At 42.6% G+C, this 17,922-nt stretch overlaps 1 protein-coding gene and 1 pseudogene across 1 annotated transcript in view; one reads left to right on the forward strand and one right to left on the reverse strand.

Moving 5' to 3' along the window:
* ANKRD33B (ankyrin repeat domain 33B) overlaps window positions 1-17,922 on the forward strand; it is a 63,689-nt gene that overhangs the window by 10,189 nt on the left and 35,578 nt on the right. The window lies entirely within an intron of this gene.
* Window positions 4,569-5,291, reverse strand: LOC112320912 (proteasome subunit beta type-5 pseudogene; annotated as a pseudogene).

The following is a 17,922-nucleotide window of genomic DNA, read 5'->3' on the forward strand; positions in this document are numbered from 1 at the left end:
TCCATCTCCATGACCCAAACACCCTGAAAGGCCCCACCTCCTAACAACATCACACTGGGAGTCAGAATTTCAACATGTGCATTTTGGGAGGGCACACAGACATTCTGTCTGTAGCAAAACAATATCAAATGCTGAAGGAATAATTAAATTATGTATTTGAAACATCTTTCCAGTTGCAGAAGAGTCATATAATTTTTCAGTATTTGAATAGAACTACATGAGCGTGATTTTCTCTCAAAAGATCCCAAGATTGCCCTAGCGGCGGCTCAGTTGGTTGTAGCATTGTCCTGTCCACAAAAGGTTGGGGGTTTGATTCCTGGTCAGGGCACATAGCAATACCTAGGTTGTGGGTTTGATAAGCGGTTGGGTTGCGTAGGAGAAGCAACTGATTGATGTGTCTCTCCCACATCCACGTTTCTCTCTCTTCCTCTCTCCCTAAAATCAATGAACATATCCTTGGGAGAGGATTAAAAAGAATATCCCAAGATCTCTACTTGGAAAATTGGATGGGTTCACCTATAGATGATCTCCATCTCTAAAAATACGGAAGTATACTCTTCTTTGATTCAAAAAAATGTTTAAATGACTATAATTAAATAATCGAAGTAGTCATAGGATGTGCAGAAATAGAAAAAATATTTTTAAAGAAAGCTAATTTAAGGCTTTAAAGTTCTAAGTGATAGGAAATGCACCAAATGCAAAGTAAAAGGAAATAATTTGAAAGGGAAAGTAAAGAAAAATGAATGTTTTAAAAACAGCTGTTTTGATATATAATTTACATACCACACAATTCACCCATTTAAAGTGCACAGTTCAGTGGGGTTTTTTTTAGCATATTCACAGCTACATGCAAAGATCAGAACAGTTTTAGAACATTTTCGTGGCCCCAGAAAGAAGCCTTGTAGTCTTCAGCGGTTCCCCCTACCCCCAGCCCCTCCAGCTCTGAGCAACCCCGACTCTACTTTCTTTCTTTACACTATTTATAACAGGATTTTTATGCAAGAACTCAATCTTTGTAACTTCATGTCAACCTCTCTTGACATTTTACTCAGTATGTGAATAAATGCAACATTCACGTCACCCCGGAAGCGCCAGCGATGTGCCAGACAACGAATGTCACACATGACAGTTCTACTTTCCAGTGTCTTACTAGAAATTTCCTATAAGTTACCATGTATGATAAGGAATTAAGTTTTCGAAAAGTGTGCAAAGGCCCAAGCCTGACCCATTGCGCTTTGAGTGCTGGGCCCCGTGGTCCTCTTATTCATCTCTACTTGGGCACCTGGGAATTCACCTCAGACCTCAAATCCGAAAGCCCAGGGTCAGCTCTCTGTGCAACACACCCTCCAGGGGGTCCAGTGCAGCTCACCATCGAGAACCTGCCATGGATTACATTTACATCTTCTGATTAATGGTTCAGCTCAGCCTTGGAGGTTTTCTCTTCCTCCTAGGGAGTCCTGGCTTTCTGCTTTGAGGAGAAGGTGGAGGTCGATGTTCTCCAGCTTGTTTGACCCCTCACTCTGTTCCTTCTCCTGTCTGTGTATTTTTGGGGGGGTTGTGATGAGTAGCTGTGTTGAGAGCAGGGCCTGACTGGTTTTGCCCTTGATTGGCTCTCTGGCAGGGAGCTTGGGAAATACCTAGTGAAGGTGTATGTCTGTATCTCCTGCTGTTTCTGTCTCCCTGGAGAACCTTGATTCACACATTCCCTTGGGAACATTACCTGTTGGCAGAGCCCCCCTCAGCTTGTACAGCTGATGCCAGCTCTTGGCTTGGGACCTCTTTCCTGAACCTGCATTTGAGGTCGAGTACGGGATTTCTCCTGCTAACCTTCTGGCATGTCGTACATTACACGTTAGTAGCACAACTCAATGCCCCTTCACACACACTTTGTGGCATTGTTTCTGTTGCCTCCAAGGGCAGCTCTGTGACGGTGCGACCTGTGCAGTCCCTGCGCCCTGTACCTAAAAGTGCCCAGTCATTGGTGAGATGCTCTGCTGTTGCTGCCTAGACGTTAATGATTTTGAACTGGGGGTCCTGCATTCTCATTTTGCACAGGGGCTGCAAACCATACAGGGGCTGCAAACCCTACAGCTGACTCTGGTTGCCTCCACGCCTCTAGTTGCCCCTATTTGCAACCCTGGAGTCAGCCCAGCCTCCCTCACCTCCTCCATCCAGTCACTTTCCACGCATTGCACAGTCCCTGGTGATGGCCCATCACTTTTCATTGGGGTCTCACTGCCTCTTTAATTTGGAGCTTTGAGATGTGTCATTTAAACAAATGCTGTACTTTTTCTCTGGTTTCTTGTGTCTGGATACTTTCCATTCTGTTCTGCTACCACTTCTGAATTATTTTCATATGTGTGGCTTGTATTACAACAGTATCATCTTTGCAAACTCTTCTTTCTAGGCCCGCACTATTGTGGGAGTGGATACCGGATGTTCCACTGTGTCCCTTTGTGTTGCAGAAGCTGGGCTCTCATAGCCTTGGAAGATCCGTATTCGCCCTGGAACGCATTCCTACCCCCTCTCTCTGCTGCGAGTCCATCTCAGATGTCACCTTCCCCACGGACTTCTCCCGTTCCCTTTTTCTTTGGATGGCTTCCCTGACTTTGAACTCCCACTTGCAACTTGTTTAGGAAACTCCTTTCCTTCTGTTTCATTTTATAATGACTATTTGATATTCTCTCTCTCTAAACTTGGTAAACTCCATGAGCAAAGATCCTTAGCATCACTGTTTATATCCTCTTCAGTCTAGTAGAGCTTGTTGCACACAGGAGCTTGTTGGGTAAAATTGGGATACTGTTTCTTGCTGCTAGTTATATACTCTTGATTTTAAAAATACTTAAAAATACAGTTTTAGGTCTTACATTTAAGTCTTTAATAATTTTGAGTTGACTTTTGTGGATGGTGTAAAACACAGGTCCAATTTCATTCTTTTGCATATGGATATATAGTTTTCACAATACCATTTAATGAAGATACTATCGTTTCCCCATTGTGTATTCCTGACGACTTTGTCTAAAATTAGCTGACCATACATGCTTAGGTTTATTTCTGGGCTGTCTCTCCTGTTCCACTGATCTGTGAGCCATAAAGTTCTTTTTGTCAGTGCTACCCTGTTTTGAGTACTATAGCTTTGAAATATCATTTGCAGTGACAAATCGTGATGTCCTCAACTCAATTCTTCTTTCTCAAGATGGTTTTGGCTATTTGGGGGTCTTTTGTGGTTACATACAAATTTTAGAACTGCTTTTTCTATTCGTGTGGAAAGAGCCATTAGAATTTTGATAAGGGGTTGTATTGAATCAGTGTATGCTTAGGAGAGCCCAGGCACTTTAACAATATTAATTCTTCCAATTCACAATTGGACAGAATTCAAGATATTTTTCCATTTATTTGTGCCTTTTTCAACTTCTTTCATCAATTTTTATAGTTTTCAGTGTAAAAATCTTTACTTTCTTGGTTAAATTTATTCCTAAGTATTTTATTTATTTTTTGATGCTATCATAAGTGGGATTATTTTCTTGAATTCCTTTGTGGCTAGAGCTTGGTTGGTGTTAAGAAAGGGAACCGATTTTGCATGTTGATTTTGTACTCTGCAACTTCACTGAGCTTGTTTATTAGTTCTAAGAGTTTTTTTTTTTCTTTTAATGGAGTCTTTAGGGCTTTCTCTATATAAGATTACGTCATCTGTAAACAGATAATTTTACGTACTCCCTTTTCGATTTGGATGTCTTTTACTTCTTTTTCTTGCTTGATTTCTCTGACTAGTACTTCTAGTACTGTTGACTGGAAATGGTGAGCGTGAGCATCCTTGCTGTGTTCCAGCTGCTAGAGAAGAGGTTTGCAGCGTTTCCTCGCTGGTTGTGATGTCAGCTGCAGGCTTCTCACTGACGGCCTTTATTGTGTTGAGACTTCTCGACCTTGGCAACACTGACAGCTGCTGGCTGCATAATTCTTTGTTGTGGGGATCTGTTCTGTGCATTGTAGGATGCCGAGCGGCATCCCTGGTCTCTACCCTATAGATGCCAGTAGCACATCTGCCTACTCTGGCCCCCCTTGCAAAAACCAAAAGTGTCTCCAAACATTGCCAAATGCCCCCTTGGTGTGTGAAGGGGAAAAATCACTCCCTGATTGAAAAATCACTGAAACAGAGAGTAAAGTCAGCACAATTATTTGAGTTGTGGATGTGAGTGCTTTTTCACATGGAGAAATTCCTGAGGTTCTACAAGGATCTAGCGTTTGGCATGCCTGGTTGCTCTCTTCTGCCACTTCTTACTAAAAGTTTTGTCAAGTATTTTATTTTTATTTTATTTTGAGTGATGTTAACATCCAAGAAAGCAAAACAAATCATTTCCTTTGCAGCAGCTCATTAACAACTGGTAGCACATAGAGGTCAATGCACCACAGCTTAAAAAAACAATCAATACAATTGGGGACCCCTCCGCTATAGAATGGGGAACTGTTCCCATATTATCAACAACAGTCATCCCAAGAAACACCACAGCTAGATCCACCCTCCTTCAGGGGGTAGATCCACCGAATTTATCAAGTAATTGGCTACTTTATCACTGGAGACTCGGGATCCAGCCACCCTCACAGACATGGTGGTGGTTGACTGCACCTCCTGAGTACCAGGTGTCTTGGTAGATGGCTTGGCAGGCCAGATCATAGGCCTCTCCTCCCGTAGGTCATAGGAGTAACCCTGACCCATGACCCCATGTGCATACACAGAGCCAGAATCTACACAGAAGGTGGCCCCTGAGATTCAGTTTTCACTGTCTACGTAGTAGATGCCTCTCTTACCCCAACCACAGATCATGAGGCCCACGGACAGCCCCGTGCCTTTATACTGATATACTATGTTGCCAAGCAGCTTGGAGGCAGCTGCTACTGAGATGTATTCCTTGTTTCGAAGCTCACAGATTTGGTGTTGCTGAGCCAATAGCCATTCCCAGAAGCTACAGTCTGCTGCGTCCTCAGCTATGGTACCCAGTAGGTAGGGTCTGATGTCTATTACCTTCTTTACTGTCTGGGAGGCAAGGTAGGCACCTGCTCTTGCCTGAGAATCCACAGCAACAATGACTCCACGTTGAAACTTGAAGGCCAGGGTGATGGTTCCATGAAGTATGTAAATTCTCAGCCCCTTTGGGATACCCCACTGGGTGCTGCCAGGCTCAGCCCATCCCTGGGACTACCTGGACCCAGGTTGTGATCTGCACAACCTCCGAGGCTAAAAATCATGTGCTGGTTCATCAGTAGTGGATCTCCACCACCCTGGCCAGCGCCATGTCTTGTCAGGTGTTTTTTTAAAGTTGAAGAATATGCAGCTTAGTAGGAAATTGTAGCTGCCAGCCCCTCTGAGGTGCTCCTATTCCATAAAATGAGAAAAGCCCTTAATAGAGTTCCCAGCACAGTCAACACTTCTCATTTGGAGTATTTGTTGTTAGAATTTTAACATTTGACTATATTTTCCTCTGGGAAAATACTCATAATAGGACAAGCTGTGCATTTAAAAATGTGGTATGAGGTTAGCCTCAGGAGGCATGACACATTCTCTCCATGTTTCACACAGTTTGCCTTTCATGATTATCACTCCCCTTTTATCTGGTGCCGGGGACACGTGGAGGCCACCACCATGTGCTCAGTGGAAGTTTAATTGATAATGAAGCTGACGAGGAGTCAGAGGTGACCCATTTCATGCCTAGCAAGACAGAGCAAGGCACAGTCTACCCAAAACTGTGCATACGTTTTTGATTGCGAAGGGAGTTATATCAACTAGTAACACTCAAGCGAATACTGCAATTCTTCCTTTAAAAAGAAATACCACAAAACGATTTGCATTAAACATGCTTCCTTTTTAAAAATATCTTCACATGTTTTATTAGTATAATAAAAACAAGCTTATTACATGGAATTTTAAAGAAAGTTGCAAAACTTGTCCCATTTATATTCATAGGTAGAAGCCAAATGATAGTCCCTAGTAACTGAACACATAGTACAATCAACATGTAAAAAGCAATGGTTATTAAAATTCACTCTTTATAATAATAGGAAGCAAGCGAGCATCTAGAACATTAACAATAGAAAATAAATATTTTCAATTAAAAATTAGTAGTACATCTTATATGTAGATTTGCAAAGCAAGATTTTTCCCTCAGTAAACATGCTTCTTGATTCTGCATAAAGTTGCTGTGCTGTCAGTTTAATGGGTTCATTTATTTAGCAAATATGCATACTTGTTGAATATCTGTGTCCCGCACCACGCACTGGCACTGTACAAGACAGAAATTCCTACTCGGATGGAGTTCACGGGCTTTTGGGGGAGAGAAACAGTAAATAAGACCATTAGGACACATGTGAAGTGCTTAGCAAGTGGAGGAGTGTTCCGTGCGGAGGAGAAAAGGTAAAGCAGGCCAAGCAGGCGTTGTCAGTAATGGGCTGATGACATCCCCCTCCTTGTTGAGGGGAGCCTTAGTGTGAAGACTCAGAGGAAGTGAAAGTGTTGCCTTGTGGCACAGCTGTCTGGGGGAAGAGCGGTCCAGAGGAAGCAGTAAGGACAAAGGACCATGAGGTGGGAGTGCCTGGGATGTTCTGGAACAACTAGGAGGCCAGAGGGGCTAGAGCAGAATGAAGGGAGGGAGCTGGCAGGAACTTAAAGAAAGAAGACTTGGACAACGAGAGTAAGAAGGGAAGAAAAAAGACCTAATTCCACTCAGAAGTGCAAGTTTTAGTAATGTTTTGAAATTTGGTGCTCTTTCAAGGGAATAGGTGTTTAAGGCCAGAGGTTCTTTTTTTTTTTTAAAGTTTTTAAAAATATATTTTATTTTTAGACAGAGGGGAAGTGAGGGAGAAAGAGAGGGAGAGAAACATCAATGTGTGGTTGCTTTTCACTTGCCCCTTATTGGGGACCTGGCCTACAACCCAGGCATGTGCTCTAGACTGGGAATCAAACCAGCAACCCTTTCGTTCAGAGGCCTGGGCTCAATCCACTGAGCTACATCAGCCAAGGCTGAGGCCAGAGTGTCTGATGAGCTTCCTCATCTGTCACTTTTACTTCATTGGATTAACCTTTTCAATATTTGTATAACTGAACCGTCAACTATTTTGTGGATGCATTGAGTGTTGGGAAGTGAGGTTCACAAACATTGTCTTTGGTTGACAAATCCGTATCTGGGTTGTTCTTCTAGTGTCCTTAAGCACCAGTTTTTTAGGTCTGACTTCAAGCCTGAGTGGTCATTTCCATTTGACACAGGAAATTTAAGAACGTGATTATGTAGGTCTGTGGAGCACAAGGCTTTGCCTTTGTGAAAGGAAACCCGGAGAGAAAGCCCTAGAACTAGAAAGCACTTCCTGAGGAGCTTGTGGCTTCTTCTGTCAGCCTCTGTAGCCCGGCTGACCAGCAAGCGGCCTGCCTAATAGGTGTTTGGGGTGTCCCCGAGGAAGAGGAGGTGCTAGCCTGTGATGTTTGGTGGTTTTCTACGTGGTGTTGAGGGTACCACGTGGGGCATGAATAAATCAGAACTGTGGTTCTAGGGTTAGATACAGGACTATACCTCTGAACCTCCCTGCTAGAGCCCCTTCCCTCCTTCCTCACCTGGAGCAGATGCCCCCATCAGTCACGCTTCCCAGATCCTTAATGATGGCTTCTCTGCCAGGCTCCTGAGGGAGAAGCACTGGGGGACAAGCTCTGAGGCTCTGCCCTCAAGGAACTCACAGATGGCAATATAGTCTGTGATAGAGACCCTGAATTGTGGGTCTTCAGAGTTTCTTCATCAGCTATGCTCTGTGCCACGTTGAGTAGTATTCCTTTCTTTTTAGCACGTGACATTAAGAAATACAAAAATGCTGTCCTCTGTGAGGGAGAAAGAAAGGGCTGGCACTGGTGTCACAGCCCTGACGCCTGTGTCTCTTTACCTGGTTGGAAATCACCGTTGAGTCTGATTCACTAAAAATACAGTGTGCGTGGGGGCCTGTAGCTCAGAGTGTGAGTGTGTGTGAGTGTGTGTGTGTGTGTGTGATACTCTTCTCTTTTCCACGTAGTTCATAACTATATTCAGGCCAACAGAATGGTCCTCATCTTCAGTCTTTTCATGTATAATCTTTCCTGTGCATTATCTTAATTCATAATTTAGGAAATTGTTACTAGTCTCCTGTAGTCAGGAGATTCAACTGGGGAAAGACCTTTCCAGTGCAAATGTGGCCCTTTTCCAATACATTTACATGTTCCAGGTCATTACTCATTTGCTTCTTAGCTTTTAACTTAACAGCAGTGCAAATGTGGGCCTTTCAAGATGCCTTTCCATTATCAGGACGTTATTCATGTGTTTCCTGGCTGAGCAGCAGTATGTGCTCTGTGAAGAGGCTGGGAAAATCTTTTTTTACTGAATTTCAAGAGGCAATGAAATTGGGCATTTGAAGTTTTCATTGAAGCAGAATGTCTCTGATCTTAGTGGTTTTTGAAGATCGTTCTGGAGAGAGCTTGATTTTCCCTGAATTATCACACCACCCCTACTCTTTTACCTTTGACATTGAACAGTAACAGTTATTAGATGTTTTTTCTTGCTTCCAATAGAAATATTTATGTGTATGCTCTTTTATGGAAAATTGGACAAAAATAGAGAGAAAGGTATTTAACTGCAATAAAATGGCCTCATGTGGCCTTGACTTGTCAAAAAAAGAAAGAAAGAAAGAAAGAAAAGCAAAGAAAGAAAAAGAAAAGAATCAAGTAGAAGAAAATAAAAATTAGAGACCTACACTATACACTACTGGAGATAATAAAGTTAACATTCGATGTGATCTCTCAGTGTACCTATTTCTAAAGTTTATCCTGTAAGTAAGAGTTTGGATTCTGTCTTTTTTTTCTCTTATAAGCTATTTTGAGCTCATTTATATTTAGAAATCTTGATTTTAAAAACCCATTTCTGCATGTATCATCATTTATTTAATCATTTGTTGGACATTTTGGTTGTTTTTGAAATTTTGCTATAGACATAATGCCCTGATGAGTGGGTGTCCTAGTTTATTGGAACATTCCCTTTTAGATTAATTCCTAGAAGGCATATTATTGAGTTTAAGAATGTGAGTCTTTTAAAGGCCATCTTGCTTTTCAGGAAGATTGTACTAATTTCTCCTTCCATCAGTAGTCTATGGAAATTGCCTGTTTCGCCATATCCTCGTCATGCTGTACATTTTACTTATTGAGAATATTAAAATGGCTCTGTTGGTCTTTGAAACATTAAAAGTCAACCATACATACAGCAAAATACTCAGGTAGTATAGAAAGGTAAAATACCTAAGATAAAAATCACCTGTTTTATTTAGAGATAATTTTTTTAGGTATAACATCAGAGTCATTTAATGTAATATGGTACATGTAATTTGCTTTTTTCCTTCACAACTTATTGAGGACATCTTTGTATATCAACAACTACACATCATTATTTTAATTACTGTAATACATTTTATTTTCTGGATACTTTCATTTATTTACCTATGACTTCTTGGTAGGCACTGAGATTATTTCTAGTTTATGGGTAACGGAACAATTTCCATCTATCCCTGCCCATTGATCTAATTATTAGGAAATTGTTGGGTCTTGAGTTTGGATCCATGTGGTGGGTCCTGTTGTTTGCACAAACAAATTCTGCTTCTCCCTGGAGCAGGAGTAGGCTTTTTCTCTGCAGGGTCACGCTTGGCCATGCTACTTTCTCTGGCAAGTGCAGTATGAGAAGTGATTTGTATAACTGCGGCTGTCAGTTTCAAGCCCCAGCATGTGGTTTGCCAAACTCTCCTTTCCTTCTGCTGTGAGATTCACAATGTTCCAGGAGGAGGTTCAGCTATCAACCTGAGTTCTAGAGGGAAAACAACACGGAAAAGACCTGCAGCCCACCCGAGTGCACGTGTCATGTGAGCAAGTAGATGTTTGTCAAAAGCCTTTGTGGATTGCTTGTTACTGCTGCACGAACTAACTTATCCTGCCTGACATAACACGTAACAAATAACCCTCTAGAAAGAGTGAACCTACATATGCTCACTAGCAAGGTGTTAGAGAGCTTTTCCGACTACACTTTGCCAATGCTAGTTATTTTCACTCTGTTTAATGTTTTCTTACTCAAGGCTAAAAAAATACCTCACTTTCATACATGTGACTTCGATTAATGATGTTTCAGATTACATGTTTCATACAACAGGTTTATGAACCATTTAGATTTTCTCTTTTTTAAAAAAATTTTCTTCATATCCTTTGGCCATTATTTTGATTAGTCTGTATTTTCTTCTTGAGGTTTAAGAATGTTTGGAATATGCTAATGATACTACTCTTTATCTAGCATATTTTCAACATTCTTTTTCTAGTGTGCATTTTTAAAAAAATCTTATTTGGGGTTTGTAGAATTTCTTGAATTTATGTCTTCATATCTTTTGTCAGGTTGGGAAAATTCTCTGACACTATCTTTTCAAATATTGTTTTGTTCTATTCTCTCCTTTTTCCCATCCTGTGACACCAAATTCACAAATGTTAGGTCCTTTTCACTGTGCTCCATTCACCTTCCATGTTTGCTTCCCTGTCTTTTCCATCATTTTTTCCTGCCTGTACATTTTTAGTTAACCCATCTTCCAGTTCATCAATTCTCACTTTATCCTAGTCTGCTTCTTAACTCCTTTTTAAATTCTTAATTTCAGTTTTTACATATTTTATTTCTAAAATTTTTATTTGATTCTTTCTTACAGATTCCAGTTCTCGGTCAAAATTCTCCATTTATCATTATTTTCTGTTACATATTAATCAAAGTTATTGTGAAGTCTGATAACTGCAGTATCTGTATCTTCTGGAGATGTTTTCTGTTGCCTGTTTTTCTTTTGGTCCCACCTCCTGATGTGTCTGGTAACTTTTTTTGAGTGCTAGACATTTTATATGAAAAATTGAAGTAGCTCCAGGTGGGTATCTTCTTCCAGAGAGGATTTAATTTGCCTCTGGCAGACGGTGGGGCAGATGATAGTAGGTAGGCTGTAGTCTCTGTAAAGTTTGGTCTATTTCTGCCTTATTCATAGGAGTTTCCTCCAGAAAATGTGGCGTGGTTAATAGGCCTGTCATCCTTAGCAGGTCATGAACCTCAATTTTTCCTCCTTAACCCTGAGACTGTGATAGACTCTGCCTAACACCTCTGACCTTTGTCTGCTGTGCTCTGCTTGCTTCCCCAGATTTTTAGCTTATGAATCAGCAAATACCGCAAGGAGGAAAGTGATGAGACTAGAGGCTCATCTCGGGGCTTTTACCTTCTTTCTTGTATATTGGGCCTGCAAGTCCTGGTTTTCTTGGAAGTGTGGTGCCTCCAAATAGATTTATAAGAAGTCACTCATCTTACTTGTTCTCAGTGGAGGAGTAGATGTGATTGAAGCTAGTTTTTTCATAGCTGAAAGTGAAAGCTGCTTTCAGTCTTTTTACTTTGTTTATACTATTGTTTTTCTAAGGGATAGATTTTTGGATTGTCAGATTTATCTTTTCCTGTATAGTTTGTAGCATTGCTCTCGGGCTTCAAAATGCTTTTTAAAAGCCAAGTTTATGGAAATAATCATTTAAATTTTCTTCCAGTGTTTTCGTGGCTGTGTGTTTAACAACTCATTTTGGCATAAGATGTGAGGTAAAGATCCAACCTTGTTTTCTCCCACATGGTGAGGGCGTTTGTCCAACACCAGTAATTGAGTAATCCATCTTCTGTGACTGTCAAAATATAACCTTTTTCTCATTAAGTATATGGTGTCTCATTAATATTTTAATTTTCACTACTTTACTTACTTAGTGAGGTTATATACATTTCATGTATATTTGTTGATTCTTTGCTTTTCTTCTTTAATTTTTCTGTGTTTTATCCATTTAAAAATTTTGGTTATATATTTACACTGATCTTCAACATTACTGTTGGCATTTAAATAATTCTACGTACGCCATTAATTTCTCACATCTGTTGTTGCAGTGCCTTCTTGTTCCACGCAGTTCTCAGTTCTCAGCTCAGCAGTAGTGACACTAGCAACTAGAAGCGCCTGGGGCACTCGCCTGGGCCTGTACTGCCTGTGCTGGCCCCTGACACAGCCAGCGTTGTGGGCGTACCTGCCCTTATGGTTCTTATTGTGATCACAAGACATACCTCGGCAACAATGATCAAAAAACTGGGTCTATTACTCAACAGATTCTGGAAAGTACACGACATGCCTAGGGCCACACAGCTGAAGCTGGAGGAGCGTGGGGGTGGGAGGGGGTGAGGGAGAGAGAAAGAGAGAGAGAGGGAAGACCTTGAGTTCTGTGATTATGTGTATGTACATCTGGACTTTATCTGTTGAGTCTAACAGTTGAAAACATGTAACATTTATATTATGATCACAGTGTAACAAATGCTAATTGAAGAATCAGCATGCTAGGCCTACCTTTTTCTCTGCAGTAACACATTTTTAAATATTATGGCATATATGCACTCTATATTTTCCTTTATTTGTGTGTGTAAAACTTTAGCTGTTAGCCCATTATGCTCTTTTTGGTTTTAAGAAAAGACTGGTCTTAGCTCTTACAGCTCTACTGTTGAAACTCGAAGGTAGTGTAGGCCTTACTTGGCTCTGGACATCATTGCACATATTAACACTTTGCATGCAGGGAAATTGCTATACTTTTTGTTCAATTTTTTTTTCTGTGAACCTAAACCTACTCTGAAAAATACAGTCTTATTAAAACAACAACAGAAACACAATTTTGCAGATGGAAGTTTGGAGCGTTTGATCGGCTTACATGCTGTTGGTGTTGGAAAGACCAAGAGACACATTCTCCCTAAATAACGTATATGAGACTAGAATGAGTTAGAGGCAGCACAGAGCAGTAGCTGTTCATTCGCCCATGACTTGTAGTGTAGTATGTGCCATGGAACATCTTCCTGTATGTAAACACTTTTTGTGCATGTAGAAATCTCTTTAATTGAGAATTAGAGGCTTGGGATAGGTGAGTGGACTGAATGCTCATAGGCCTTGTTCAAAACCAGTGTTTTAGAGAACAGAAAGCTTAGGGGACTGATGGATGCGTGCTCTCTGTTGCAAATGTGGAGGCTCTTTGATGGTGTTAATTGCCCAGATGGTTTGTTTCTTTTGCATTTTCATTTAGTTATTTTGAAGGAACAACGTTTGCATTGCAGGGATCTGTTGGTGGAGTATTCATTCTGTTCATTTCCCTAGTCAGCTAGATTTTTCCATTTATTAAAAGTCGAGGCTGTGGATGGCTGGAGGAGTAAAAGGTAAGCAAATTAGCAGGCATTTTGAGTATGGCAGTGCACGGCACGGTTGGATCTTATTTTTGCAAACGCATCAAGCAATGCCTGCTGCTGGCACAACAGGTGTCAATGGCAAGGTGTCCACTGAGGCTGCGGATGAGGTGGGGGGTGGAGGGCAGCTCTGGGCTTTTCTTCCTGAGACTAACTAGGGAGTTGCAGGAACGGACATTTTTGATCATGAGGGAGTGTGTGGAGGACAGAGGGGAGTCAGACCAGCAGGCAGGTGAGCTGATAGGGGCCTGTTGCTGCTGTTGCAAGTGAGTGAGGGCCAGACTCAAGGGTAGCGTCCTGGGCAGGAGAGGAGGGAGAAGGTCAGGTGGTGGAGACACTTGGAGGACATGGGGTGAGCGTGGTGCTGGCATGTGGATATGTTAGTTTCCAAGGCTGATGTGACAAATTAGTACAAATGTGATGACTTAAACAACAGAAATTTATCCTCTTGCATATCTGAAGGCTAGAAATTCAAAATCAAGGTGACAGCAGATTTGTCTCTCTCTGAGGGCCCCAGGTAAGGATTCTTCCTGCCTCTTCCAGCCTCTGGTGGCCCCAGGTGTCCTTGGCTTGTGGCTGCATCACTCCAGTCTCTGCCTCTATCTGTATATGGCCTCCTCCTCCTGTGTGTCTGTGTCTCAGATCTCCAAGATGACCTCATCTCAAGATCCTCAACTTATTATATCTGCAAAGACTGTTTCCAAATGAGGTCAGTTTCATAAGTACCAGAGATTAGGACTTGGACATATCTTTTTGGAGGGGACACAGTTCAACCCACAACAGGCAGTTAGTGGGTAGGTGAGGGAGAGAGGCTTGTGGCTGAGACACCTGAGTGGAGGGGATCCTTCTCAGAAGAGGGTTCTGGGGGCAGAGTGTGCCAAGGGAAGGCCCTGAGCGGCTTTCAGAGATGAAACTCATCTTTAAAGGCTCTTCACTGCCTGTGATGCCATCTTTCTGGGTTCATCCCTGCACCCCAACTGGACATTTTGCCCTGCCTCTGATCGGAGCCTTCTGGCTGGTTTCCCACCTCTGGCCCTGCTCTGTCCCCAGCACCCTCACAGCACTATCGATGCCTTGCTACTCTTCAACCACAGTTTATTTAATAGTAGTTTATTGCAGCATAATTTACATACCGGAAAGCAAACAAATTCTAAACAAACAGCTGGGTGATTTTTGAGAAATCCATGCACCTGTGCAATCGTCCTGCTCAGGAAGGAAACAGAGCATCTCATCTCCATGGTGAGGCTGCTCTTACTCCGTTCTGCAGAGTCCCCGCCCACCACAGGCAGCAGCTGCTCAGATTTCTGTCCCCGCGGCTCAGTCTGGCCAGCATTGGGACTTCGGTGGAGTCACACAGTGCTCGGGACCTGACTTCTTGCATGTGATGTAATGGTTTTGAGATTTATTCATGTTCTGTGTGTATCACTAAGTTGCTTTTTTTCTCATTTTTAACAGCTTTTTTGAGGTATAATTCTGATGTCATATAATCTATCCATTTAAGGTGTAGTACTGAATGGCTGTTGGCATATTCCATTATGAAATGTTTTAAATGTGGTAGAATTCACATAACAAAATTTCCCATTGTAACCATTGCAACCACTCTATAATGCAGTGGTGTGTATTACATTCACAGTGTTGTACGAAGGTCACTGCTGTCTCGTTCTAAATCTGTTTCATCACCCTACACAACCTGTAACCGCTAAGCAATAACTTCCCATTCCTTCCTCCCCTTAGTCACAGTGACCTCTCATCTACTTTCTGTCTTCATGCGTCTGCTTATTCCAGATTTGTCACGTAGGTGGGATCATACAGTATTTGTCGTTTTGTGTCTGCCTTCCTCACTGAGCTGAATGTCTTCAAGGTTCATGTGTCAGAATGTCACTCTTTAATTTAAAGGAATAATAGTCCACTGTATGCATGCACCCCATTTTGTTTATCCATTTACCTGCTGAGGGACACTTCAGTTGTTTCTACCTTTTGTCTGTTAGGGATAACGGTGCTGCGAACATGGGTGAGTCCCTGCTTCCGATTCTTTGGCCATGTGCTACTAGCAGGATTGCTGGGTCATACGGTAATTTGATGTTTAGCTTTCTTTTTGAGGAGCCACCAAACAGTTTTCCCCAGTGGCTGCACCATTGTACATTCCCACCAGCAATGCACAAGGGTTCCAGTTTCTCTACTTCCTCGCCAGCACTTCAATTTCTTCCTTTTTTTTTTTCTTTAAAAACAAACATCCAAGTAGGTGTGAAGTGGCTTCTTTGTCATTGTGGTTCAGATTTGGGTTTCCCTCTTGACTGACGATGTTGAGCATCTTTCCATATGCTTATTGGTCATTTGTACGTCTTTGGCTAAACTGTTTTTTATGCTCGCAGTACTGCAATGAGATGTAATTTACACTTGGTGAAATACATAAGTCTTCGAGCCTGGCTCAATGAATTCTGACAAGTGAATATATACATATAAATATCCCCCAGATAAGACATATGGTGTTTCTATTACCTGGAAAGTTCTCTCACACCCCATTCCAGTAATCCTGTTCACTTTTTTGAATTCGCTGTGGAGTAACTTTGCTTGTCCTTGGATTTCATGAAATGGAATCACACAGCACACACTCTTCGGGCCTGGCTCACCCTGATCGATGTACCGTGTTTGAGGTCTGTCAGTGTGGTTCCCTGTGTCGGGACTCAGTGCTTGGCTGCTGACGTTCCTAAGTTTGAGTTGAGCAGAGCGTGCTTACCCAGTCTCTCCCCTAGTATGTGGAGGTTTGTAACTTTCGGCTGTTATGACTAAAGCCGCCCTCAACATTCTTGTACTCATCTTTCGGTGGATAGAGACTTTTCTTTCTCCCAGAATATAACCTGAGAGTGGAATCGCTGGGTCACAGATAGGCATGGGCTGAACTCGATGAGAAGCTGACGGTTTTCCAGTGTGGCGGTTCCATTTCACACGCCCGCCTGCTGGGCGCACACAACTTCCACACCCTCACCATCGATAGGCATTGTCAGTCTTTTTAATTTTAGTCTTTCTGGTGGGTGTGTGGTGGTATGTCAGTGTGGGTTTAATTTGCTTTTATCTGATGACTAATAATATCAAGAACCTTCACATTTGGAAAAGGTTATAATTTAAATTTTTACATGAAAAAAAATCAAGTTAGAAGACATTAATGAGTACCTGGAGAACGGACATTGCGAAGCCCAGAATGTTTTGTTGAAGCCATCCACCCTGACGGCTATGAGTCACAGACAGATGTCGGTTTCGGTTTTCATCTGAGATCACAAAGGAGCTGCCAAATCAGTTAAGATAGGGCCGGGGTGGGGTGTGCGCGGGGGTTCCCAATATTTAATGACTATTTTGGAAATAGAAAGAAGAAGCTGGCAAGGCCCTCCCCTTTCACCTGAACTTACATCCGAGAAGCAGGTTTTTAGAAGGAAACCTTGATCACAATGCATCACTTAAAGACCCTCGGTGGTTCTCTCCCAGCTTCAGACACAGTCCAGGCTCCTTAGCCCCTCGGTGCCAACCCTTCCTAACTGCACGACTTGTCCCTTTCCTCTGTGAGCAGCCGGGTGAACCCACTTCCCCATGTGCCAGCTCCCAGCCTTCTCACGAGCTCATCTGATGTTTGGAACGCTGTCCCCATCCTCCCTGGCACCACTGGGACTCCTGTGTAAGGTTTGGCTAATGAGACTCAGCTGGTCATTGCCAGCCCCACCCCCAGACTGGACCAGTTTCCAGTCCACACCTTCCCTAGCCTCCTGGGGAATGGCTGCTTGTCTTGTTTACGTCCCTGTCTCCTTCCCCCAGACTGAGTGTCCTAAGGGGAGGGACTGTCTGATTTCAAAGGTTTCCTTTTCTTCTCAATGCCTAGTTCAGGTACTTGTTGACCATCGGTACCAGTTGGATGATGATGAATACTTACTGGTTGGTGAAGACAGGGTTCTGAAAGCTGTGTGACTCTCTTGGCCCAGGAACCTCTTTCCATTGGGTTTGTTTTGTCACGTGCAGTATAGGCTAATATTCCTAAATCTGTAAGGCAGATACAAACCACAAAGTCTGGTGATCTCACCTGGTCCCTGTGACCCCTCCCAGTGGGGCCAGCTACGACTCAAGGTGAAGGATCAGGCCTGGGCGTGCCAAGAAAAAGGACATGCACCTCCCCATTGAAAGAAAAACTAGTGAAAGCAGAAATTAACAGGAAAAGCAAGCTGAGCTCTGTTTCTAGCATCTCTGAGGAGAGACTGAGGTGCCCAGGTGCAGAGATGGCCACTGATTGTCACTGTAAACCTGGCAGCCCACCCTGCTAGTTGGCGTGTCCCACACTTTATGTCCTATAGACCAGCCGGGGCTGGCAAAAATGCAGAATCCAACTGTCCAGGTGTGGCCTGGGGCCTCAGCTTCTGCATTCCTAACATGTTCCCAGACAATGGACTTCTGGCACCTGGACCCCACTTTGAGTGGCCAGAATCAAACTGAACCAATCGGAACACAATAATGAGATTATCTGGGGGAATAATTAGCCAGGATGTCCAGTCTCCACCCACTGGGTGGATGGTACAACATTATGCCACACCACATGACACAAACCAGCAGTTGTGCCTCACAGACCCAAGATTCGTGAAAA

This window comes from Desmodus rotundus, chromosome 1 (assembly GCF_022682495.2).
Source record: "Desmodus rotundus isolate HL8 chromosome 1, HLdesRot8A.1, whole genome shotgun sequence".
NCBI classification, from domain to species: Eukaryota; Metazoa; Chordata; class Mammalia; order Chiroptera; family Phyllostomidae; genus Desmodus; species Desmodus rotundus.